The sequence below is a fragment of the Pelobates fuscus genome, chromosome 6, assembly GCF_036172605.1.
Source record: "Pelobates fuscus isolate aPelFus1 chromosome 6, aPelFus1.pri, whole genome shotgun sequence".
NCBI classification, from domain to species: Eukaryota; Metazoa; Chordata; class Amphibia; order Anura; family Pelobatidae; genus Pelobates; species Pelobates fuscus.
Window position 1 is genome coordinate 185704180 of NC_086322.1, and position 27457 is coordinate 185731636.

Consider the following 27457-nt stretch of genomic DNA (forward strand, 5'->3'; position numbering starts at 1 on the left):
ATTTATTTTGTTCTGATTCTTGCACTCAGAATACGAAACAACAGAAGGCATTTCTTTGTGTTCTATTGGGATTAATTCCCAGCTCATCCCCATCCCGCAAGGGGTGGTATAACTGGGGAACCCAGGTGACCTTCCGGTGGTCTCTATTGGGCTTTCCCAGTTCATTCTGTTCAATTGATTCCACAGTTTTCGTACATTATTGACACAGTTTATGTTCATATATAAGTATTGATTGATAAGGGATTAACAAGCTGAACTGAACACGACTGAACACACACAGATGACGACTTTACAGGATGACACCACCATCTCCCCCACCCCAACGCTTACCTTAGAATCCAAATCCTCTTTTCATATACATTCTCAGAATGCTAGGGGACTGAACACCCCAGAAAAAAGATCAATCGCGCTTGCAGATTTCAGTAGATACAAAGCAGACATCGTGTTTGTCCAGGAAACGCATTTCCGCAAACATTCCGCCCCATCGTTTAGAAATCGCAAATACCCAATAGGCTACTTTAGTCACTACACGGAAGCTAAAGCAAGGGGAGTAGCAATCTTCTTTGGGACACAAGTCCCTTCTATACTTACGGGACAACTCCATGACGATGCAGGCAGATACATATTCATTAAGGGAAAAATTGGTAATACCATGATAACACTGGCTAACATCTACCTTCCAAACAAAAAACAAAGCGTGGCCATGAGAAAAATCCTAATTAAACTACTCGAATTTCAGGAATGCCTAGTAGTAGCGGGAGGGGATTTAAATATCTCATTGAACGGCAGATTAGACACATCCACCTCTACCAGTGAATATCTAGAGCCCACCCACAGACGCATACTTGACATCCTATTTCAGGCCAGGCCTGTATGACGGATGGCGGGCATTACACCTTTCAGGTAGGGAATACTCATTTCACTCTATGGCCTCTGGCGCTTACACCAGAATAGATATATTACTACTTCACCATAATTACCTCAACCTGATCAAGGCAGCCTCGTATGGTCCCATCACGTGGTCCGATCATGCCCCTCTAACACTAGATCTTACGATACCCTCTTTAAGTAGAGGTTTTCTGCAATGGAAATTGAATGATCACCTCATGAACAGTGAGGAAGTCATAAAGAAAATTAAAACGTGTGCGGAGGATTACTTCGCAAATAATCTGAACCAAGACACTAGACCAGACATGATATGGGAGGCTCACAAATGCGTCCTTAGAGGAGAGATCATTAAAATAGCATTCCACTCCTACTATTCCTCCTTATACAATATTAGGGATAAGCCACCAGAGGCTTATAAGATCCAGGAATTCCTTTGAAACCGAATCAATGCCACTATTCCTCGTAATTTGGCAGAAATTTTAGATAGTCCCATTACCACGGGGGAGTTTCACGCAGTAGTCAAACAACTACCAATAGGAAAAAGTCCTGGACCAGACGGTTTCACAGGCAAGTACTATAAAACCATAGCCCAGATTTTAGCAGAACTGTTTGTGCGTATAACTATACCCGAGATCCGAGCAAGGCACCACGGGAGGCATTGAATGCCACCATAACATTACTACCCAAACCAGGCAAGGACACAACCAACTGTGGGAGTTATAGACCCATTTCCCTAATGAATGTGGATCTAAAGTTATTCACAAAAATTCTAGCAAATCATCTGAAACCTTTACTCCCTGACCCCATACATCAGCATCAGGCAGGATTTGTGCCGGGCAGGGAGGGGAAACATAATACCATGAAACTCATTAATATCATGCATTAGGCACAAACGAACAAAATCGGGAGTGTTCTATTGGCTATCGATGCTGAAAAAGCATTTAATAGGGTCGATTGGTCCCTCATGATGGCTACAATGGAACATCTCGGATTCGGAGCCAAGTGGCTGGAATGGCTGGGGAGGCTTTATTCCTCACCCACCGCTCAAATACGAATAAATGGCCAACTCTCAGAAACAGATTCTTTGCTACAGTCAAGAGGGCACTGACCTCTTTTATATGGTCGCAATCCAAACCCAGACTGACCTCTTTTATATGGTCGCAATCCAAACCCAGACTGCCTCTGAAACTTTTAACCCAACCAAGAGAGAGGAGTGGTATGGGTGTTCCGGACATTGAGACATACTATAAAGCAGTAAATATGTCTCGAGTCTATGAGTGGACAAGAGAACCCCCACTTCAGCAATGGACTATCATAAAAAGGGAACAATGTCCCACACCTCTAACCTCGCTCCCGTGGCACACACTTATCCCAATGCTTCTCAAAATCGACCGACACCCACTTATTTCGACCACTTAGCAGATATGGTCGAAAATAGCCAATAACGAGATCATAGCCCATTATCCCTCGCCATTGTACCAGATCTCACGCAATCCCTTATTACCATCCGGGATCACATTCCAAACCTACGAAATACACAGGGGAACTGTAACCATCACACTGCGAGACATGACAAAGGATAAGGCATTATTAGCCCTACATGACCTCACTCTCGGAAACACACCTACAAGTTCGCAACAATTACACTACTTGCAAGTTAGACACTTTATGAAAACCCAGAAACTGTTGCCAGGAGGTTATAGGGAACTGACGACTTTTGGAAATTTGTGTACAACTCACTCTTTAAAACAAAAACTACTGTCTACAATGTATATTGAATATTGATATTACGAGAGAGCAATGGAAGCAAATCTTTATCAGAACCCATAAAATGTCCATTTCTACCACTAACCAAGAAAGCAACTACAAGCGCCTGACACGCTGGCACTATACACCCTCTAAACTACACAAAATGTTCCCAGGGTCGCAAAAAATTTGCTGGAGATGTGGACAGGGCGAGGCAAACCCGACACACATTTGGTGGCGATGCCCACAAATTCAGAAATTCTGGATACGTGTACACAAACTCACACAAATCATTCAAGATAAACATATTCCCTTTACACCTGAATACATTCTGTTTATGTTGCCACCCCAGGGATTTATGAAAGCAGAAACATATCTGTCAGCCCAACTGCTCATGGCAGCGAACCACCTCATTCCAGTATACTGGAAACAGGAAAAGACCCCTTCCGTTAGGGAATGGACCACTAGGGTAGACAGCATCCATCAGATGGAGGGTTACACGTATGCACAGTCCAAAAACTACACACAATTCACTAAATTGTGGGAACCCTGGTCATCATACTTGAAGGGTGTAAGTGAGATGGGAACAACAGCTCTTACTCATACATAATGTAATAACGGCACATCCCAGAGTTTTAAATCAGGACCAGGAGACATTCACAAAGTCCAGTACATTTAGGCTATAGCACTATATCTTCACACATGTTAAACATTTGCTGTGTAACTCATCCCCCTAGGTTACAGACAGTATCCAAAACAAGCCAGGAGTAACTTCCTCTGTTTCGTGTATGTCATATGTTGTTAAATGCCTCCCATGTTGTCGAGAAATCATTATGTAACTTAATCTTGTGAAAATGTATCGTCAATTGTCTCTACTGTAACCAGCGTATTTTTTAATATTGTTTTTGAAACTTGAAAACCAATAAAAATATATTTGAAATAAAAAATAATAATAATGAGGGGGGGGGACCTACTGTCCTCCACCCCCTGGCCCCCACCCCTGAGCGGTGGGTGGGGGCCCTAAAGAACAATAAGGGGGGGACCTACTGTCCCCCCCACCCCCCACCCCTGAGTGGTGGGTGGGAGCCCTAAATAAAAATCCCCCCCCAATCAAAGGTGACTAGCGGTCCCCAAGCCCCTAGTCACCCACCCCCCCACCCCAAAAGAAGTTACCCCCTACCTATCCCCCTCACACTAAAAAATAGTGAGGGGGGAATAAAATAACTAACCTGTAAAGAAAAATTCTAAAGAACTTTCCCACGCTGTGTAAAATGACACAGAGCACTCTGATTGGTTAGATTCCAAGGCCACCAATCACAGTGCTCTTTGTTATTTTACACAGCGTGGGAAAGTTCTTTGGAATTTTCCCACGCTGTGTAAAATGACAAAGAGCACTCTGATTGGTGGGCTTGGAATCTAACCAATCAGAGTGCTCTGTGTCAATTTACACAGCATGGGGAAGTTCTTTGGAATTTCCCCACGCTGTGTAAATTGACAAAGAGCACTCTGATTGGTGGGCTTGGAATCTAACCAATCAGAGTGCTCTGTGTCATTTTACACAGCGTGGGAAAGTTCTTTAGAATTTTCCCACGCTGTGTAAAATGACAAAGAGCACTCTGATTAGCTTAAACCAGCCAATCAGAGTGTTCTTAGCCTAATTACAGGGCGTGGCAAGGCTTTATAAGCCTTCCCCCGCCCTGCAGACCTCAGTCTGCGCGGAGCCCTCCATGGGTGAAGATGGATTATTTTTTTTTGCGCTCGTTTTTTTTTTTTTTTAATTGCGTCGGTTCTTATGGCTTTTTATTTGGCCTTTTTTGGGGCTGAAAAAAGAAGATTTTAGAAAAAAGAAGATGTCAAATGGTAAGTTGAATTTTTCTTTACAGGTTAGTTATTTTATTCCCCCTTCACTATTTTTTAGGGTGAGGGGCGTAGGTGGGGGGGTGGGTGACTAGGGGCTTGGGGACCCCTAGTCACCTTTGATTGGGGGGGGGGTTATTTAGGGCCCCCACCCACCACTCAGGGGTGGGGGCTTGAGGGGGACAGTAGGTCCCCCACTTATTGTTTTTTTAGGGCCCCTACCCACTGCCCATGGGTGGGGGCCAGAGGGGAGGACAGTAGGTCCCCCCCTCATTATTTTTATGGCCCCCACCCACCGCGCAGGGGTGGTGGCCAGGGGGGAGGACAGTAGGTCCCCCCTCATTATTTTTATGGCTCCCACCCACCGCGCAGGGGTGGGGGTCAGGGGGGAGGAAAGTAGGTCCACCCACCTCATTATTTTCATGGCCCCCACCCACCGCGCAGGGGTGGGGGCCAGAGGGAAGGACAGTAGGTTCCCCCTCATTATTTTTATGGCCCCTACCCACCGCGCAGGGGTGGGGGCCGGGGGAGGACAGTAGGTCCCCCCTCATTATTTTTATGGCCCCCACCCAACGCGCACTGGTGAGGCCGGGGGGGGAGGACAGTAGATCCCCCCAACCCTTTGTTGTTTATGGCCCCCACCCACCGCGCAGGGGTGGGGGCCGGGGTGGGGAGGACAGTAGGTCCCCCCTTACTATTTTTATGGCCCCCACCCAACGCTCACGGGTGGGGGCAGGGGGGAGGACAGGAGGTCCCCCAACCCATTGTGATTTATGGCCCCCACCCACTGCGCAGGGGTGGGGGACGGGAGGAGGACAGTAGGTCCCTCCCTCATTATTTTTATGGCCCCCAACCACCACGCAGGGGTGGGGGCGGTGGGAGGAAAGTAGGTCCCCCCAGTGTGTATCAGGGTCCCTGAGGACAGGTGTCAATCAATATCTGCCAAGTGACCCTATGTAGGGGGAACAGTCCCTATTCTGCTCTGTGTCAGTGTGTATCAGGGTCTCTGAGGACAGTTGTTAATCCATATCTGCCAAGTGACCCTATGTAGGGTGAACAGTCCCTATTCTGCTCTGTGTCAGTGTGTATCAGGGATCCTTAGGATAGGTGTCAATCCATATCTGCCGAGTGACCCTATGTAGGGGGAACAGTCCCTATTCTGCTCTGTGTCAGTGTGTATCAGGTATCCTTAGGATAGGTGTCAAACCATATCTGCCAAGTGACCCTATGTAGGGGGAACAGTCCCTATTCTGCTCTGTGTCAGTTTGTATCAGGTTCCCTGAGGACAGGTGTCAATACATATCTGCCAAGTGACCCTATGTAGGGGGAACAGTCCCTATTCTACTCTGTGTCATTGTGTATCAGGGTCCCTGAGGCCAGGTGTCAATCCATATCTGACAAGTGACCCTATGTAGGGGGAACAGTCTCTATTCTGCTCTGTGTCAGTGTGTATCAGGGTCTCTGAGGACAGGTGTCAATCCATATGTCAAGGTGTCAATATGTCATATGTCAGGTGTCAATCCATATCCATTGTGATTTAGGAATGTTAGGTGATTTATGCCCTTTATGGATTAAAACCAGACTCTGCATCAACTGTGTAATTTTCCATGGGAGTTTTACCATGGATCCCCCTCCGGCATGCCACAGTCCAGGTGTTAGTCCCCTTGAAACAACTTTTCCATCACTATTGTGGCCAGAAAGAGTCCCTGTGGGTTTTAAAATTTGCCTGCCCATTGAAGTCTATAGCGGTTTGCGGAAGTTCGCGTTCGCCGTTCGCGAACCGAAAATTTTATGTTCGCGCACATCTTTTTTTCGATTAGTGGTACTATGCATGCAAGCTACTGTGACAACAGATATGAGTGGCACTGGTGTGACACTGTGCCCTGGCAGGCCCTGAAACGCACACTTGTGAAGGAAACTGACTGCTATTATATTACAGTCCAAAAAGTTTATTTTTTATTAAATGCAAGCTATTGGGACACCAATGAGTGAGTGGTGGCACTGGGCAGGCCCTGAAATGCACACTAGTGAAGGAAACTGACTGCTATTATATTACAGTCCAAAAAGTTTAGTTTTTTTTAAATGCAAGCTATTGGGACACCAGATATGAGTGAGTGGTGGCACTGGGCAGGCCCTGAAACGCACACTAGTGAAGGAAACTGACTGCTATTATATTACAGTCCAAAACTTGTTTTTTTTGTTAAATGCAAGCTATTGTGACACCAGATATGAGTGGTGGCACTGGGCAAGTAGGCACAGTATACGCTGCGAGCCTGACACACACGCTGGCAGACAACTAACTGCTATTCAATCTATTACAGTCAAAATTGTATTTTTTTTTTAAATGTACACTACTGTTACACCAGGTATGAGTTGCACTGGTGTGACACTGTGCCCTGGCAGACCCTGAAACGCACACTAGTGAAGGAAACTGACTGCTATTATATTACAGTCCAAAAAGTTTTTTTTGTTAAATGCAAGCTATTGTGACACCAGTGAGTGAGTGGTGGCACTGGGCAGACCCCAAAACACACACTAGTGAAGGAAACTGACTGCTATTATATTACAGTCAAAAAAGTTTTGTTTTTGTTAAATGCAAGCTATTGGGACACCAGTGAGTGAGTGGTGGTACTGGGCAAGTGGACACAGTATACGCTGTGAGCCTGACACACACGCTGGCAGACAACTAACTGCTATTCAATCTATTACAGTCAATACTGTTACACCAGATATGAGTTGCACTGGTGTGACACTGTGCCCTGGCAGGCCCTGAAACGCACACTAGTGAAGGACAATGACTGCTATTATATTACAGTCCAAAAAGTTTTTTTTGTTAAATGCAAGCTATTGTGACACCAGATATGAGTGGTGGCACTGGGCAAGTGGGCACAGTATACGCTGCGAGCCTGACACACATGCTGGCAGACAACTAACTGCTATTCAATCTATTACAGTCAAAATTGTATTTTTTTTTTTAAATGTACACTACTGTTACACCAGATATGAGTTGCACTGGTGTGACACTGTGCCCTCGCAGACCCTGAAACGCACACTAGTGAAGGAAACTGACTGCAATTATATTACAGTCCAAAAAGTTTTTTTTTTGTTAAATGCAAGCTATTGTGACACCAGTGAGTGAGTCGTGGCACTGGGCAGGCCCTGAAACGCACACTAGTGAAGGAAACTGACTGCTATAATACTACATTAAAAAAAGTTTTTTTTGTTTATTTGCAAGCTATTGTGACACCAGTGAGTGAGTGGTGGCACTGGGCAAGTGGGCACAGTATATGCTGTGAGCCTGACACACAGGCTGACTGGCAGGCAGGCAACTGCAATTACATTATACAGAAGAAAAAAAAAAGCAGACTGATGTTCTAGCCCTAAAAAGGGCTTTTTAGGGTGCTGTCCTTACAGCAGAGATCAGATGAGTCCTTCAGGACTGTAGTGGACACTGAATACACTAGCCTAGCTATCAATTTCCCTATCAAATCAGCAGCAGCTACACTTCCCCTACTCTCACTAAGAATGTAGCTTCACAATGAATGTAAAATAGATGCAGGAGGTGGGAGGGTCTGGGAGAGAGGGTCTGCTGCTGAATGGCTGGAATGTGTCTGCTGACTGTGAGGTACAGGCCAGGGTCAAAGTTTACAATGTTGACGAATAGGGGGCGGACCGAACAGCGCATGTGTTCGCCATCCGTGGCGAACGTGAACAAGCGATGTTCGCCAGGAACTATTCGCCAGCGAACAGTTCGGGACATCACTAATACTAGCAGAATGCTTGGTTGTATAGGGAGAGGTATTAGCAGTAGAAAGAGGGAAGTGCTCACTCCATTGTACAGAACACTGGTGAGACCTCACTTGGAGTACTGTACACAGTACAGGAGACCGTATCTTCAGAAGGATATTGATACCTTAGAGAGAGTTCAGAGAAGGGCTACTAAACTGGTTCATTGATTGCAGGATAAAACTTACCAGGAAAGGTTAAAGGATCTTAACGTGTATAGCTTGGAGGAAAGACAAGACAGGGTGATATGATAGAAATATTTAAATACATAAAGGGAATCAACACAGTGAAGGAGGAGACTATATTTAAAAGAAGAAAAACTACCACAAGAGGACATAGTCTTAAATTAGAGGGATAAAAGGTTTATACTCGAGTGAGTGTCTGTATTATGGCAACTTACATTGCCATAATACAGACAAGGGGCTGTTGGGGGCTGGCAGCGAGCTGTTACTTACCTTTCATGCAGCTTCTGTCAGCTCCCTTCTCTCTCCTCTGGTCCGGTCAGCTCCCCACTGCAAGTCTTGCGAGAGCCGCGGGGTCAGAGCTCCGCGCGGCACTCACACCGCGAGACTTGCAGAGGGAGCTGTCCGGACCGGAGGTGAGAGAAGGGAGCTGACAGGAGCTGCAGGAAAAGTAAGTAACAGCTTGCTGACAGCCCCCCTCCACTGAACTGCCAATGCCACTGGACCACCAGGGAATGAGAGCCCCCCTCCCTGGCCAGCTAACAAGCAGGGAGGGTGGACAAAAAATATAAATAAAAACTTAATAATAGAATTGAAATAATATATTAATAATATTAAAAAATAATATAAAAATAAAAGCTAATATATAAAAAAATTATATTAAAATAATAATAATAATTTTAAAAAAATAATAAAAATGCCCACCCCCCACCAAGGCTCTGCATCACACACACAAACACACTCTGCATACACACACACACACACACACTACATTCACACACACACTGCATTCATACACAGACACGCTGCATTCATACACACACACACCGCATTCATACACACACACACACCGCATTCATACACACACACACACCGCATTCATACACACACACACCACATTCATGCAAACACACTGCATTCATACACACACACTGCACTAATACACACACACACACACCGCATTCATACAAACACACACACACACACACAATGCAAATAAATATTAAATTAATGTAATTTTTGGGGGATATCATTTTATTTAGACATTTACCAGTAGCTGCTGCATTTCCCACCCTAGTCTTATACTCGAGTCAATAAGTTTTCCCAGTTTTTTGGGGTAAAATTAGGGGTCTCGACTTATATTCGGGTCGACTTATACTCGAGTATATACGGTATGTTTCTTTTATTTTCAGCTACCTAATGAAGCTAAAAGGACATTTGGAATATAAGAAAATACAATTAAATAAGATTGTTGCTAGAGAAGCAATATGTTTTCAATAAACGTTCTTAAATCAATATCTGTGCATATTTTATTTCTCAAAAAAACATTTGTCTACTGTAAACTACCTTTACAAGAAAACAAAATATTTGGCCAGCCGTGCTGAACTAGTGCATTTAAGAAGTACCTTACCCTCCTTATTGTTTGAAAATCCTAAAACAATAAAATCCAGTAATCTAACACTTTAAACCAATATGAATAGAACAGGATTTTCTAATGTAATGAAAGGATTAATTGCTACCTTTTCATATTAGATAATGTGTGCACTGTATTCAAATACTGTATTCTATGAAGACTTAGCTTTCTAATCTACTTTTTATTATAAAATGACTGCTGTGTAAATACATCTTAATAGTTTATTCACCGGTTAATATGTCCATTTAAACTGTTAAAAGCAATGAGCGATTGCAACAAAAAAAGGACAATTCTCTGCTGTGCAGAAATCTTCATCAATCATCCTGCTAAATTGTAAATGAAACTAGCTGCTAACAGCACAAAGTATAAACAGCCCAGAACGGGTTTATATAAGGTGAATGTATAGTCAGTAATTATGTTTACTAAATTGTTACAGGAAAAGAAAAATAATTTGCAATGGCCCTTGATCATTAAAGAGTCATTAAACCTTATATTTATTTAAAAAAAATAAAAAAATGTATTAACATTTTGCAACTTTGAAGAGACTGAAGATAACCAGAAGAGGGTGTCGGGGTGTAGGGAAATTTGATGGTGGACCTAGGCATGGACAGATGCTCAAAAGTTATCGATGTTATTTTTTATTTTTAATCCAACTGTACAGAGGTAGGAAGATGAAGAAAGTAAATAAAGTAATGGATGGAGTGAATTGCTGGAAATGAGAACAGTTTTCATAGATAGGAGAGAAGGGGATATCATTAATTAGATTAATAGTGATGTCGCGAACATAAAATTTTCGGTTCGCGAGCGGCGAACGCGAACTTCCACAAATGTTCGCGAACGGCCGAACCGGGCGACCTGCCATAGACTTCAATAGGCAGGCGAATTTTAAAACTCACAGGGACTCTTTCTGGCCACAATAGTGATGGAAAAGTTGTTTCAAGGGGACTAACACTTGGACTGTGGCATGCCGGAGGGGGATCCATGGCAAAACTTCCATGGAAAATTACATAGTTGATGCAGAGTCTGGTTTTAATCCATAAAGGGCATAAATCACCTAACATTCCTAAATTGTTTGGAATAACGTGCTTTAAAACATCAGGTATGATGTTGTATCGATCAGGTAGTGTAAGGGTTACGCCCGCTTCACAGTGACAGACCAAACTCCCTGTTTAACGCACCGCAAACAGTCAATTTGCACAACCGCAAACTCCCCATTTGCACAAGGTTGGATACCAAGCTAGCCTTGTCCCGTTCCTTGTCCTCACTGATGTCATTGAAGGTCTCTTCCTCCACCCAGCCACGTACAACACCAAGGGTCCCCGAAAGGTGACAACCCTGGGACGCCTGCTGTGTTTGGTCTTCCACCTCCTCAAAGTCACCTTCCTCCTCTGACTCCTCTTCTTCAGACTCCTCTCTCTGCATTGCCACTCTCTGCGTTATTATAAGGTGTGTTAAGTAGTACTATTCTTATCAGTTTAATCCCTGTTACGTCCCCTATCAAGGGACATGTATATAAGGTATCGATTTTAGGAAGCGGGAGATGGAAAAAGATGCTTGGTCGGTCCACCTACTTCCTATTTGGGGCACTGCACGTGCAATCTAATGTGCCACCAGATAGGAGTGGTGTGTTAAGTAGTACTATTCTTATCAGTTTAACCCCTGTTACGTCCCCTATCAGGGGACGTGTATATAAGGCATCGATTTTAGGAACCGGGAGATGGAAAAAGATGCCTGGTCGGTCCTCCTACTTCAAATTTGGGGCACTGTGCGTGCAATCTAATGTGCCACCAGATAGGAGTGGGGTGTTAAGTAGTACTATTCTTATCAGTTTAATCCCAATGTCACAACTAATAGTGTGGTCCAGCACGCAGAAACTATGTAAACATATACATAGGCAAGAAAAGGAAAATAAAAGGACAGAGCGTAAACCGGACCTTAGAATGGCCGGACTAATACGCTAGAGACAGAGAATGGTCAAAGGGAAAGCCGAGGTCAAGGAAGCCAGAAAATACACAATACCGTTTACACAAGCCAAGTCAGGGAAACCAGAATTCAGAATAACCAGGGAAAAGCCAAGATCAGGATACCAGGAAATCAGATTCACAATGATAAAGCACTCTCAGGAAACCAGGAACAGGAAACCACGACAGGGCAAGGTACTGGGGTGAGCTAGGGATTTAAATATCACGCGGCGGGCCGTCAGCCGCGACACCCTGTTACGTCCCCCTCATCAGGCCTTTTTTAGTCGAATGTATCGCCCACTGTCAGTCCCTTCGGGATCCATCCCTCATTCATCTTAATAAAGATGAAGTAATCTAGACTATTTTGACCTAGGCGACTTCTCTTCTCACTGACAATACCTTCTGCTGCACTGAAGGTCCTTTCTGACAGGACACTTGAAGCGGGGCAGGCCAGAAGTTCTATCGCAAATTGGGATAGCTCAGGCCACAGGTCAAGCTTGCACACCCAGTAGTCAAGGGGTTCATCGCTCCTCAGAGTGTCAATATCTGCAGTTAAGGCGAGGTAGTCTGCTACCTGTCGGTCGAGTCGTTCTCTGAGGATGGACCCCGAAGGGCTGTGGCGATGCGTAGGACTTAAAAAGCTCTGCATGTCCTCAATCAACAACATGTCTGTAAAGCGACCTGTCCTTGCCGGCGTGGTCGTGGGGGGAGGAGGATTACCTTCACCTCTTCCCCTGTTAGATTCCCGTTGTGCTGTGACATCACCCTTATACGCTGTGTAAAGCATACTTTTTAATTGATTTTGGAACTGCTGCATCCTTTCCGACTTGACATAATTCGGTAACATTTCAGGCACTTTCTGCTTATACCGGGGGTCTAGTAGCGTGGACACCCAGTACAGGTCGTTCTCCTTCAGCCTTTTTATACGAGGGTCCCTCAACAGGCATGACAGCATGAAAGTCCCCATTTGCACAAGGTTGGATGCCGAGCTACTCATGTCCTGTTCCTCGTCCTCAGTGATCTCTCTGAAGGTATGTTCTTCCCCCCAGCCACGTACAACACCACGGGTACCAGATAGGTGACAACGAGCACCCTGGGATGCCTGTTGTGGTTGGTCTTCCTCCTCCTCATCAAAGCCACATTCCTCCTCTGACTCCTCTTCCTCACAATCCTCTTCCAGCGTTGCCGCAGGTCCAGCAAGCGATGTTGATAAGGCTGTTTCTGGTGGTGATGGTGACCACAACTCTTCCTCTTCATGCTCATCTACGGCCTGATCCAGCACTCTTTGCAGGGCACGCTCCAGGAAGAAAACAAATGGTATGATGTCGCTGATGGTGCCTTCGGTGCGACTGACTAGGTTTGTCACCTCCTCAAAAGGACGCATGAGCCTACAGGCATTGCGCATGAGCGTCCAGTAACGTGGCAAAAAAATTCCCAGCTCCCCAGAGGCTGTCCTAGCACCCCGGTCATACAAATACTCGTTAACGGCTTTTTCTTGTTGGAGCAGGCGGTCGAACATTAGGAGTGTTGAATTCCAACGTGTTGGGCTGTCGCAAATCAAGCACCTCACTGGCATGTTGTTTCGCCACTGGATATCGGAAAAGTGCGCCATGGCCATGTAGGAACACCTGAAATGGCCACACACCTTCCTGGCCTGCTTAAGGACGTCCCGTAAGCCTGGGTACTTATGCACAAAGCGTTGTACGATCAGATTACACACATGTGCCATGCACGGCACATGTGTCAACTTGCCCAAATGCAATGCCGCCAACAAATTTCTTCCATTGTCACAAACCACTTTGCTGATCTCCAGTTGGTGCGGAGTCAGCCACTGATCCACCTGTGCGTTCAGGGCAGACAGGAGTGCTGATCCGGTGTGACTCTCTGCTTTCAGGCAAGTCAACAACAAGACGGCGTGACACTGCCGTATCCGGGATGTGGAACAGTACCTGGGGAGCTGGGGGGGTGCCGTTGATGTGGAGCAAGACGCAGCAGCAGAAGAGGACTCAGCCGATGAGGTTATGGAAGAGGATGGAGTAGGAGGAGTAGAGGAGGTGGCAGCAGGCCTGCCTGCAAGTCGTGGCGGTGTCTCCAACTCCTCTGCAGAGCCACGCATTCCATGCTTGGCAGCCGTCAGCAGGTTACCCAATGCACAGTGTAGGTGATATACCTGCCCTGACCATGCTTTGCAGATCAGGTATCAGTGGTCAGATGGACCCTTGCCCCAACACTGTGTGCCAGACATGCCATTACTTCCTTTTGCACAATCGATTACATTTTGGGATTGCCTTTTGTGCAAAGAAATTTCGTCCGGGTACCTTCCACTGCGGTGTCCCAATAGCTACACATTTTTTTAACGCCTCAGACTCCACCAGCTTGTATGGTAAAAGCTGGCGGGCTAAGAGTTCAGTCAAGACAGCTGTCAGACGCCGGGCAAGGGGGTGACTTGGTGACATTGGCTTCTTACGCTCAAACATGTCCTTGACAGACACCTGACTGTGTCAGATGAGCAGGAACTTCTCAAGGCAAGAGACGGAGGGGCAGATGGTTGAGATGGGGCAAGGAGGACAGCAGTGGTTAACGTGGCTGAAGATGCTGGACCAGGAGGAGGATGGCGGCTTTGAGTTTGTGTGCTGTTTGTACTCATGTGTTGATCCCATAGGCGTTTGTGATGTGCGATCATGTGCCTTCGCAAAGCAGTTGTACCTAGGTGGGACTTCCCATGACTCAGTTTCTTTTGGCACAGGTTGCAAATGGCAACTCTGTTGTCAGAGGCAGACACACAAAAAAAATGCCACACTGCTGAGCTCTGCAATTACGGCATTCTGGTGGTGGCAACAGCATGTGTTCATTGGCGTGCTGTCTGGCTGACCCCGGGTGCCGATGCATGCTATCTGACTGTGCCACTAGCTCCTTGTGACGACCTCCCCCTGCTTCCAACTCGTCTCCTCCTCCTCCTCTCTGTCTCCCAATCTGAACTTTCCCCCTGTTCTTCTTCTCTTCTAGCAGGCACCCACGTGACATCCACGGACGCATCGTCATCATCAACCGCTTCACTTGTATCTGACAACTAAGCAAAGGAAGCAGCAGCGGGTACAACATCATCATCATCACACCGTACGTGTGTAATGCTGCCTGACTGAGACATATCCCTGTTATCTACATCCTCTGGCAATAATGGTTGCGCCTCACTCAACTTGTGCCCTGGCAGGCCCTGAAACACACACGTGTGAAGGAAACTGACTGCTATTATATTACAGTGCAAAAAGGTTTGTTTTTTTTAAATGCAAGCTATTGGGACACCATATATGAGTAAGTGGTGGCACTGGGCAGGCCCTGAAACACACACTAGTGAAGGAAACTGACTGCTATTATATTACAGTCCAAAAAGTTTAGTTTTTTTTAAATGCAAACTATTGGGACACCAGATATGAGTGAGTGGTGGCACTGGGCAGGCCCTGAAACGCACACTCGTGAAGGAAACTGACTGCTATTATATTACAGTCAAAAAAGTTTAGTTTTTCTTAAATGCAAGCTATTGTGACACCAGATATGAGTGATTGGTGGCACTGGGCAGGCCCTGAAACGCACACTAGTGAAGGAAACTGACTGCTATTATATTACAGTCCGAAAAGTTTTTTTTTGTTAAATGCAAGTTATTGTGACACCAGATATGAGTGGTGGCACTGGGCAAGTGGGCACGCTGAGAGCCTGACACACAGGCTGGCAGGCAGGCAACTGCAATTACATTACACAGGGAAAAAAAAAAGCAGACTGATGTTCTAGCCCTAAAGAGGGCTTTTTGGGGTGCTGTCCTTACAGCAGAGATCAGATGAGTCCTTCAGAACTGTAGTGGACACTAAATACACTAGCCTAGTTATCAATTTTCCTATCAAATCAGCAGCAGCTACACTGTCCCTCCTCTCACTAAGAATGCAGCTTCACAATGAATGTAAAATGGATGGTGTCCAGGAGGTGGGTGGGTCTGGGAGGGAGGGTCTGCTGCTAATTGACTGGAATGTGTCTGCTGACTGTGAGGTACAGGGTCAAAGTTTACTCAATGATGACGAATAGGGGGCGGACCGAACAGCACATATGTTCGCCATCCGCCAGCGAACAGTTCGGGACATCACTATAAATCAAGTAACATTAAGCTTGTGTTAATGGAGGTAAAATACTAATGTAAAAAATAGAATATTTACATGGTAGATATGCATTCAGTTCAGTTTGTTTTTCCTGATGTTTGTTGCAACTTCCTAAACTAAACTGTTACATGTAAATTTACTTTAATAGGCATACTATTGGCAGCTTAGTTTTGCGGTTATGATAGCAGAACTTTGTGGGTGCAGTTTATCTATATTCGTCAAACCAGTTCTTTCAGCACCCAGTGACTTCTCCATATAATCTCAAGGATAGCAACATAAACCAGGCTTTTGATGCCAGGAGAGCCCTGGTTTCTTTCTTCCTTTTTTAAACATCTGGAGGACTGCACCCAAATACTCTTTGCCCCATAGCTACTCCATGAAGCTGGTAGTGGCTATATTGCTTCCATTACCTCTTTAAGATAGTGTTCCTTTTATAATATAGGTTGCAAAGTGCCCTCGAGCAGTAGGGAAATGTAGGTGTAATGCATGAGATTAGCAAATCAGGAAAGTATCTATAGTCAGTCCTCTTTGAGCTTCTGAGATATGGCTGAAAAAGCGTTATTCTGCACACTGAAGATTATAATCTTAAAATACATACATTTCGGGGGCGGGGCCGGACCGCCGAGCTGGAAAGTCGCAGGCAAGCAGAGCTCCTGCACCACAACAATATAAATGACCAAAAACCATGCCTTTAAAATTAACAACAGACCGACAGCAACTAAGCCAAACACAGAGGGACGGCTGGATCCAGGGAGAGGCTGGCTCCACGGGCTACAGTCCGCTGGAGGAGAAATTCTCGCTAAACTATCTGGGGCCTTCTCCGGCAGTGAGTGGGGCGGACGGCCGCTGCCCCACTGTCCTGCAATACAGCACCCAACCTGAGGGACTAATCCGGGCGGATCCGGCCCTGTTCCCCCCTTATGGACCGGGGGCGTGATCCCGGTCCCCACCTTAAGGCCTTGACCGGGATGCCACGGCTGAAGCTGTGGAGTCAGACCGCGAGATCTAAGATGGCGGGCAACATGTGCGCAGGGGACGAAGAGGGGACCGACACCCAGCATTAATACCCACAGCTGACAACGCGGTTCCTACCTTCGGACTTGGCAAAGCGGAGAGGAGAGACCGTTGTCACCTCCACCCGCAGCTATTTGAACCAGCGACAATGGCAGTGGCATAGGGGGAAGGAGGTAACCCGTGCACCGATGATTGCTACCTGAATGGACTGAGCCTGTCACCGGCGCGAAGACAGACCAACTACACACCCAGTCTGCAACAAAGCCACCCAAGAATCGACAGCACCTTTATAGTGCTACATAGGTGGCCCGTGGCCTGATACCTGTTCCGGAGGTCACTCGACACATGTCACACAGATCGAGCAGAGCAGGTGTTGATTACCAGCGGGACTCCCCGCGTATGTGAGGACTCAGGACCACCAAGACGATGGCTCCCCGCAGAGGCGGCATGGGGGTCCCGGCCGGCCGGGGTGGTAACAGCAGTTAATCGATCAACCGGACTCTAGCCTGTCTACAACTAAAGCATACTTATTGTTTAAAGTTACAGCTTTAGCTTACTTATATATATTCAGAGCAATATTCAGAGCATTTAAAATATAGTTAATGCATAGACCCAACTTGAATATACCATATAGCTACTGGTAAAATCGAATGTTTAAACTTGTTACTAATATAAAATGTGCTTGTCCATCTTGTGCCCCGCATGTTGAGCGTGGGAATTGCTGGAGGATTGCTCTTGGGGCACCTCTAGAATGCCTGTACTATACACATATGCACAACAAAAATAAAGAATTAACCCTTTAACGACGAGTGACGGACGAGGTCCGTCACTCAGGGGAATGCATTAATGACGAGTGACGGACCTCGTCCGTCACCGGTTAAAATTTACCCCATATTGCCGCAATCGCGGCGATCGTGGGGTTAATGGTGCTCCGGTCTGCCTCTGTATTAGAGGCAGACCGGGAGCACCGGATCCGGCTGTCCCAGCACATGTGCCCGCTCTGACAGCATGTCAGAGCAGGCACATGTGCTCTGTATACTCACCTCCGCCTCCCTGCACTTCTGGGTTCAGTGTGAAGTGCAGGGAGACGGATCAGTGTTGATCCTGCCCCCTGGTGACAAAAAATAACGTTTTTTTAAAATCCCACCCCCCTTTACCCATAAATTAACCCCTTCCCTGCCAATTGATCACTGACTACAGTGATCAATTGGCAGGGATTACATTTTACTATGATCTGATTTTTTTTTTTTAACCCCTGAGGGTTAATTCTTTTTTTTTTTAACCCTCAGGGGTTAAATTTATTGTATTAATTAATTTAAATATTTTAAAATTATAAATTTAGCTAGCTGGGGAGGGTGGAAGTTAGTGGGGAATTGGGGGATTTAGTATTAGGCTAACTAGGGGTTAACGTTAAAAAAAAGTTTAAAAATAAGCTTTAAAAAGTTAAAAAATTAAGTTAAAAAAAGTTTTAATAACGTTTAAGTAAAAAATTAAAAAAATAAACCCTTTACACAGTCCAAATAAAAATTAACCCCTTCCCTGCCAGTCGATCACTGCCTACTGTGATCAAAATACAGATCACAGTATTATACTGTGATCTAATTTTTTTTTTAACCCCTGACGATTAACATTTATTTATTTTTTAACCCTCAGGGGTTAAATTTATTTAATTAACTAATTTAAATATTGTATAATTAAATATGTTGCTAGCTGGGGTGGGTGGGAGTTATGGGAAAATGGGGAATTTACTGTTAGTGCTGCTTACTGCTAGTTAGGTGTTAACGTAAAAAAAAAGCTTAGAAAAATGTTAAATCTGTAAAAAAAAGTTTTACAAAAGTTTAGGAAACTTTAAAAAAATTAATAAGCAAAACAAAAGTTTAAAAAATAGTTTTAAAAAGTAAAAAAAGTTTTAAAAAGTAAAAAAATACATTTAATAACGCTAATTACCACTACACCTGGTACAAGCTAGCGGAAAAATGATCCCACGCTAAGGTTCAAAATATGCCTTTTGAAATACCCTGGGATGTCTTCTTTAAGAAATGGTATGGCTTTATGGGGTATTTGGTTTATATAGCCTGGTAAAATACTCTAAAATGGGACATGGGCACAGCGTAAAAATTTTAAGTTTGAAAAAAAATGGAATGGCTGTGTCCCAAATGTGCCCCTCCGATGTCCACATATACCTGACAAAGGTACATACAGGGGTATTTTTGTACTCAGCAGACATAGCTGAGCAACATATGAAGTATTATACAGTGGTAGTACACATAAGGTTTGCAAAATATACTGTGCAAACTCACTTTGTGTGTCAAAAAGGCAGAAAAAAACGCTTATTACCACTACACCTGGTACAAGCTAGCGTTAAAATGATCCCACGCGAAGGTTCAAAATATGCGTTTTGAAATACCCTGGGGTGTCTACTTTAAGAAATGGTAGGCCTTTGTGGGGTAGTTTGAATTTAAAACCTGCGAAGATGCTTGGAAATTGCACATAGGCCCCGCGTCAAAATTCAAAGTTCGGTAAAAACTGATATGGCTTGGTCTTCTATATGGCACTATAGCTTCACAAAATAGTGCCATAGACATACAATGGGGGTGTCCTTTTACTCAGACGACTTAGCTGAGCATAATTTGGGGGGTTTGAACTTAGTTGCACACATGAAATATACAAAATGCCCAGCAAAAATGCAACCCGTACGTAAAAAATGCACAAAATTATTTTTTACCACATACTTTGGCATGTAATGGTAAAAAAATGGGGGTATGTTAAGGCACAATATGCACCTTATGAGATACCCTGGAGTGTCTACTTTTACAAATGGTAGGCCTTTGTGGGGTGTTTTTGAACAGTCAAACTGTTATAATACCCCAAATGGAAGCAAAGGCTCATTAAATCCGTCTCTCAAAATTCTACTGTGAATACTGAAAAGGACAGGTCTCCTGTATGGCACTGTAGCTTCACGAAATAATGCCATAGACATACAATGGGGGTGTCCTTTTACTCAGAAGACTTAGCTGAGCATAATTTGGGGGGTTTGAACTTAGTGGCACATATGAAATATACAAAATGCCCAGCATAAATGCAATCCGTATGTAAAAAATGCACAAAATTATTTTTTACCACATACTTTGGCATGTAATGGTAAAAAAAATGGGGGCATGTTAAGGCACAATATGCACCTTATGAGATACCCTGGATTGTCTACTTTTACAAATGGTAGGCCTTTGTAGGGGTTTTTTGAACAGTCAAACTGTTATAATACCCCAAATGGAAGCATAGGCTCATTAAATCCGTCTCTCAAAATTCTACTGTGAATACTGAAAAGGACAGGTCTCCTATATGGCACTGTAGCTTCACGAAATAGTTCCAAAGACATACAATGGGGGTACCGTTGTACTCAGCAGAAGTAACTGAACACATAATAAAACTTTGTACAGGAATAGCACACACCAACTTTACAAACTACACATGAGAAGTTCTTTGTTATAAGTTTGTGTGCGAAAACCCCCAAAAAACACAATTTTACTCCAATATTTAGCAGAGGTTGGCGGTAAAATGGCTATGTAGAAAGTGTCAAAACAACCTTAGGTAAATAGCCTGTGGTGTCTACGTTATATAAATATATACTTTTGTGTGGCAATTTTGTTTTCTTTTATGGCTATTAAGCTTACAAGACAAACATACCAAATTCTAAAATCGCTCCACATTAAAAGTTTATTTTACTCCTTGTGCTTTGTGACCTGTAACTAACAAAAAAAACTTAAAATCCCAGACACATTATATATTCTGTAAATCAGAACAACTAAATGAATTTATTTGTAACTACTTTCCTTAACCTGCACTAATTGTGCACACATTATTATTGCAAAAACGGTAAAAAAAACCACAAACTTTTTCATATTTTTTGCATTTTTCTGTATTTTTTTTATAATAAATAAGCATGTATATATATATATATATATATATATGTTACATCAAATTAAAGCCCTTTCTGTCCTTTAAAAAAACTGTATATTATATGCATCGGTGCAATAAATTAGTCACATGCAAATTGCAGTTGAACGCAAACAGCAAAAAATGCAAAAAATGCCGTTGTCATAAAGTGAAAGACAAGCTTCCGAACTCTGTCCTTAAGGGGTTAAAAAAAAATACATACATTTCAATTTCTCTAAAATATTTCAGTCTTTTTCTAAAAAGCTTTCCGTCGAGTATAGTTGATGTGCCATACAACAAATACAGCCCTGGTGGTAGTTTTGCACTGTGTATTAACAGGACAACCAAAAGGACAAGGATTCCAAAGGTTTCCCAGTGTCACCATGTAGTAAACATACAGTGGATGTTATGCAAAGCATTTGCTTCCTTTGCATGTCGTTATCTCATCACAAATGTAGAAGTTAAAGTTGAAACAATACCATTATGTAAATTCTCAATAATGCCTTAGTTAGCTGGTAAAACAATTAATGTAGGTGATTATCAGGTAAACCTTCATTTCTTGCCATGGGTGATTGCTAAAAGATTTTAAACAGTGACACTATGATGGATGGGATAATCTTTATATCCCTGTAATAGTTGATGGATAAGGGCAAGTTAAACATTCACAGATCAATATGTCTCTGCAATTTGTGGAACAAGATCCTGTTGGGCCCTGGTGCAGGACTATGTCTGCTTCCTGATTAGTCGACTCTGTGCTTTGAGCCACCTCTTCCTTTTTGACTTTTAAGCTCTCTAGAAATTGACTGTTCATACTTACCTACAGGATTGCAGAGGAATGGTGAAAACTACTGGGCTAAACAGTGACAAAAAAATCTCCATCTACCATGAGATTTGCACCTAGAAAGGATTATCCCACTGATGTCTGTGGCAGCTCCTGACCTTATATACTACCAGTGACCTACAATAGTCATTTTAGATAATGTCCTGCTACATAATAGGAGTTTGATCTATCAGTTTGTGAACATTGTGATGATTGCTCCTACAGAAAATCCCTATGAAAAAAGTTTTAATTTCTCACATCTTAATGAATGTGAATCTAATGATATATTAAGACAAGATTATGATCATATATATATTTTTTTTAAATACCCTTCAGGTAGCTGGGCGTTTTCTGTCATTCAATGAAGAATATTTACTTCAATGCATATTGCAGAGTTTGTTTTGGGGGTTTGTTTTGCCATATATTGTTTTTATTCATGGTATAACACCTTATACAAGACATAGGAACATACATATATACAGCACAGATTTCATAAGTGAGCCAAAGAAAAGACATTGGAATGCTTAAGACACAGCATTATTGCACAAAAATTACATCAAAATCAATTGTCCATGACTTTGGTTGGGTTAATGCTCACAATAAGAACTGCACTAAAAGAAAGAAGAAAAAGGGTAGATAAGGATAGAAAGTGAGTCACATGTCTATTGATGGCATGTCTTAAGGGAGGTCAATCTGCTGACCAACTTTGCTCCACCTCTTTATAATGTTTATTATTCACTGTAAATTTATAAGACATTACGTCATAATGTTTTGTGACTCAAACTCTTGCAATGAAGGGGGATAATGGGATTTTCAAACATGGACAATTGCGGTAATATCAGGGCCCTACACAAACATGCGTGTCAAACATATTGAACAGGAAAACCTTAGGTGCCATATGAAGAACAAATGAGATATCCTTTATTTTTTCCTGAATATCTCTCCAAAACCACTGCAGAACTAGACTTTCACAAAATATATGAAGCATGGTGTTCCTAGCTTGCCCACGTCACCAATGACCTGGATTAGTTGTGGGATGAATATGGGCTAAGTATGGCTGGAAGGAAGTACCACCTTATAAAGCATTTATGGTTGATTTAATGTTTGTGCTTTATGTCACAGGTTATAGTACCTAACCAAACATTAACAATGTTTGCTATTAGTGTATTCAGAATGCATACCACCTTGTATGCTGTGAAAACTTGCTGGGGTTTGGTAGTTGATAAGGAACTCAGTTGCAGTGGAAGAGCACTCCTTCACAATCATGACCCTCAGGGAACCTGGAGATGAGAACAGGGCCCTAATAAATCAGTGGGCTCATATAGGTCTTTAAAAAGAAAAAGAATACCAAGCAGCAGAATATGAGAGTGAGGAGACAGCCAGGCAGTCCAAAGGCTAGGTCAAGCAGCAAAAAGTGTAGTCAGGAAGGAAGTCAGAGTCAGGAACCAGGAAATCAATAAGAAGAGAGACATGTCAGGAAACAGGTAAATCACAATGCATCAAGAATCAGGAACAGAAATCTTAGAGCAGCCAATCACTTGTTAGGAGGCACCCTGGAGTTAAATGGACACTATAGACATTGAAGTGGTCTGGGTGCACTGTCCCTGTCAGTTTAACCATATTATTTATTGAGAACTGCAATAATTACTATCCAGGGTTAACTCAAACTCTAGTGGCTGTCTACCTTTTGCCTGACTACTCATTTGGTTGCAATCCACAATACCAGTTTTAATATAAATGCAATTATAAACTGTTTAGATGACAAATTTAAGTTTTGGTTACTAAGTTAAAACAGAGAATATGAGACCTGAATGGGGATTAACCGAAGGGCAAGCTATTGAGTTTCTCTAAGCTTTTGCCCATTCTAAGAGTTCTCAAACTCTCTCATTGGTTGCAGTGCATTGGTTGCTTGGGCTCTCCCTAAGCTAAAAGGGCAATCCAGACATGTACCCTGTACTCACACTGCCTAAATGGTTATCATCTACACCTGGCTGATGAGGTCCAAAAATGGCCAGAAGTATCGTCTGAGGTTGCTGTATCTCTTTTCCTAATGGGTGGTGTAGTGAAGCTCCATGTACCCGGCTGGGTACCTCTGCCAAGGACTGCTTCCTAGCTGGAAGAGGGTTAAAACCTCAGCTCTTATGCCCCAGTCGCCGTTACTTAACTCCGTCCTGGAACAGGATAGGGGACTAGCTCTATTCCCTCACAGGGATTGGACGACACACAGTCCTGGGAGCTCTAGTCCTTACAAGGACTTTTCCCGCCGAAACCTCCATGAGCTGGAACATGGAGCTGAGCAGGGATTATAGCCCTTCCCCTCCCAGTAACTAGATAACACATAGTTCTGGGAGTACAACTGGTTTAATGCATCAAAACACAGCCTTTATATACACAAACCCCAGCAGGAGGTCTCCATTGTCTTCACGACAAGCCCTTCCTAGGAATCTCTGGACCTGGGAGATAATTGAGTTAAAGACCACTAAGCCAATTATCTCCCAGGAACAGAGAGGCAAATATAAAAATATAAAACATAAAAATACCCAAAAACATAATAAAAACATAAAATAACCCCACAAATAATACATTGCTAAATAGCCCCAATCTGAGCGCCTAAGTTCTCCAAATAACGCTCAGATCCATGCAGTGTAGGGGAAACGCCACCGTGTTAAAGTTCTGACCGGCCACACACGTGGTCCTATGCCCAAAATAGTTCCAGGGCGTTTGGTGCTTTTGCCGGTCAACTTTCTGGAGCTTCACAAATTTCTTATATTTTAAATTTTTTATTAAGAACAGAATAGTTTTTTAAGTAGTTTTTTTTTTCAATTTTATTTTTTTCAATCTAAAGGTTAGAATAATAAAACAAATAATTTCCCTCTGATGCAAAGCCAGATTGGACACAATACTAATTGAAAAATAGCGGAGCTTGAAAGAATAAGAGGTTTCCTACATGTAACCGTCCTTCATCAGTGCTCGCAACAGAGTGAGTCTGAAATGGCAGACGGCGAGCGAAAATGCGATCTCTGCTGCTTCCAAGTTCTGGAAACAGTTGGGAGCAGCGGCCATATTGCATATGGCAAAATCAAGGCAAACCCCAGTTTGGTTCTCACGGAACTCCAGGGTTGAAAACTAATTGAGAAACGCTGCTCTAAGCTCTAGCCCGTTCTCAGAGTTTTCATACGTAATTGAATACTATCTACCATTAAACTTTTGCATATAATAGTAACATTAACAACTTTTAAGAATCCTTTTCATTTACATTATGTGTTTAATATATTGCTAGCATCTGTTTTAGAGCATTAATTAACCAGTCTGCCTTCCTGACCCTGTGGTTTGACTTAATGTGCATCTTGCCCTAACCTTCTGCCTACTATCCTAGCATTGATACATTAATATCATCTATACTTCAATGTGGACATTTTATTTTATTCAGCTTCATTCAGTACATATAAATATAAAATATTTATACTGGCTCATAAATCATTGCAACAAATGAGAAATACAAGTCATAACTCCCTCCATAAATATACAAACAATTGAAAAGAAAATCACATAGTTAAGAGATCTTCTTCAAAGCCAATAACTGATCTCTGCATTAGGCAAGAAATAAATCCTGCTGGGCGGTTTCTAAACAACATGCCACCACAGTGTAGTTAGCACATTTAAACAAAAACAATAATTATTTATCTAATTCTTCTTTACTTATAAATGATCAACTTTGTATTCAGCTACAAACATAGTGTTTACCACGTTCTCTCCATCTCCAATTTAAATATTAAAAAAACTTCCACACTTTCAAAAGAACAAATGTTCCAGTGCCATATCAATGATCTATGTATAGGTTTCCTTATAACAATTTCACATGGCTTGTGTTTTGTTAAGAAGGTATCAGCCCTGACTGGGCAGGAGGCTGGATCTCCTGTCTTTTTTCTTCTGGGTGTTGCCAAATGAATTTACACTGAAATGACTAGGGTGCATGCCTATGACACATGATATATATGTTCTGATAGAAATAAGATTATACATACAAAACAAAATGTCTGGGCTCAAACGTGTCAATATTGAAAAGCAAACTTTAATTGGAGCAAATGGAAACATTATGGTTTACATCCTAAGCCTTTCTCAAGCTGTGGCTTGACAAAGGATCAGGGTGTGAGTCAAAATGTTGCATAAATATTGCATGTAGAGAAAACAAATTTAAAAAGAGAATTAAATTCAAAATGGCCATGAACCTTTAGAATATATGGTTTCAATATAGCCTTTGCACCTTATGCTACTGATGACACTTTCAAAATGGCTACCAAACAACATGACTCAGTATAGATAAAGCTCACTCAAATATATTACATATAAAATGGTAACTTAAAAAGATGTCAAATTAAAAATGAAAACTGTCCTTTATAACCTTTAATCTTCATATCACCATTGGCGGTTTTGCCATTGAATGGTCATATATTAAACAAGTTGCAATATAATTCAATAGTGAAATAATAATAAATGTATATAATTAGATTGCCAGGTGAGCCCAATTTAAGGAAAAACTACTAAAGGAGGGTGTTCCACATTATTAAGCAGAGCACCATTTTCATGCAATATGGGGAAGAAAAAAGATCTCTCTGCTGCCGAAAAGAGTGAAATAATTCAATGCCTTGGACAAGGTATGAAAACATTAGATATTTCACGAAAACTTAAGTGTGATCATCGCACTATTAAGAGATTTGTGGCCGATTCAGAGCAATGACTGGTTCGTGCAGATAAAGGCACATTGAGGAAGATTTCTGCCAGATCCATGCATCGGATCAAGAGAGCAGCTGCTAAAATACCATTACATAGCAGCAAACAGATATTTGAAGCTTCTGGTGCCTCTGGAGTCCCACACACATCAAGGTGTAGAGTCCTCCAGAGTCTTGCAACTGTGCATAAACCTTCTATTCGTCCACCACTAACCACAAGCAGAAACGGCTGCACTGGGCAGAAAAATGCATGAAGACTAATTTTCAAACAGTCCTGTTCACTGATGAGTGCCGTGCAACCCCGGATGGTCCAGATGGATGGAGTAGTGGATGGTTGGTGGACGGCCACCCTGTTCCAACAAGGCTGCAACGTCAGCAAGGCGGTGGTGGAGTCATGTTTTGGGTCAGAATCATGGGAAGAGAACTGGTCGGCCCCTTTAGGGACCCCGAAGGTGTAAAGATGACCTCTGCAAAGTATGTGGAGTTTCTGACTGACCACTTTCTTCCCTGGTACAGAAGGAAGGACTATGCTTTCCGTAATAAAATCAACTTCATGCATGACAATGCACCATCTCATGCTGCAAATAATAAATAGAAATTAGACGGAGTATCTTACATGCACATAACAGTAACAATTATGACTGTTTAAATGGTATTCCTATAACAGGAAAAAAAAAACAAAGGAAACAAATAATGGTGCAATATCGTTAGTACTGATGGGAAAAATTCCGATATTCCTAATAAATTCCCAATGAATTTGCACTTACAAGCAAGGAGCCAATCAATATCCGGCTCAAATCGTCAGCTTTGTGGGATATATGAGGTCCCACTCCCTCCTCTGTATGTGAGATATCCTCCTTTTGTTGTAATCACAGGCATACAGTTGAGGTAATCAAAGTGCTTTATTCCATAAACTGCACAAAACTATAACAATAAAGTTAAGTTAAAAACCTTACAGTTAGTACTGGTGAGTCTTTAAAA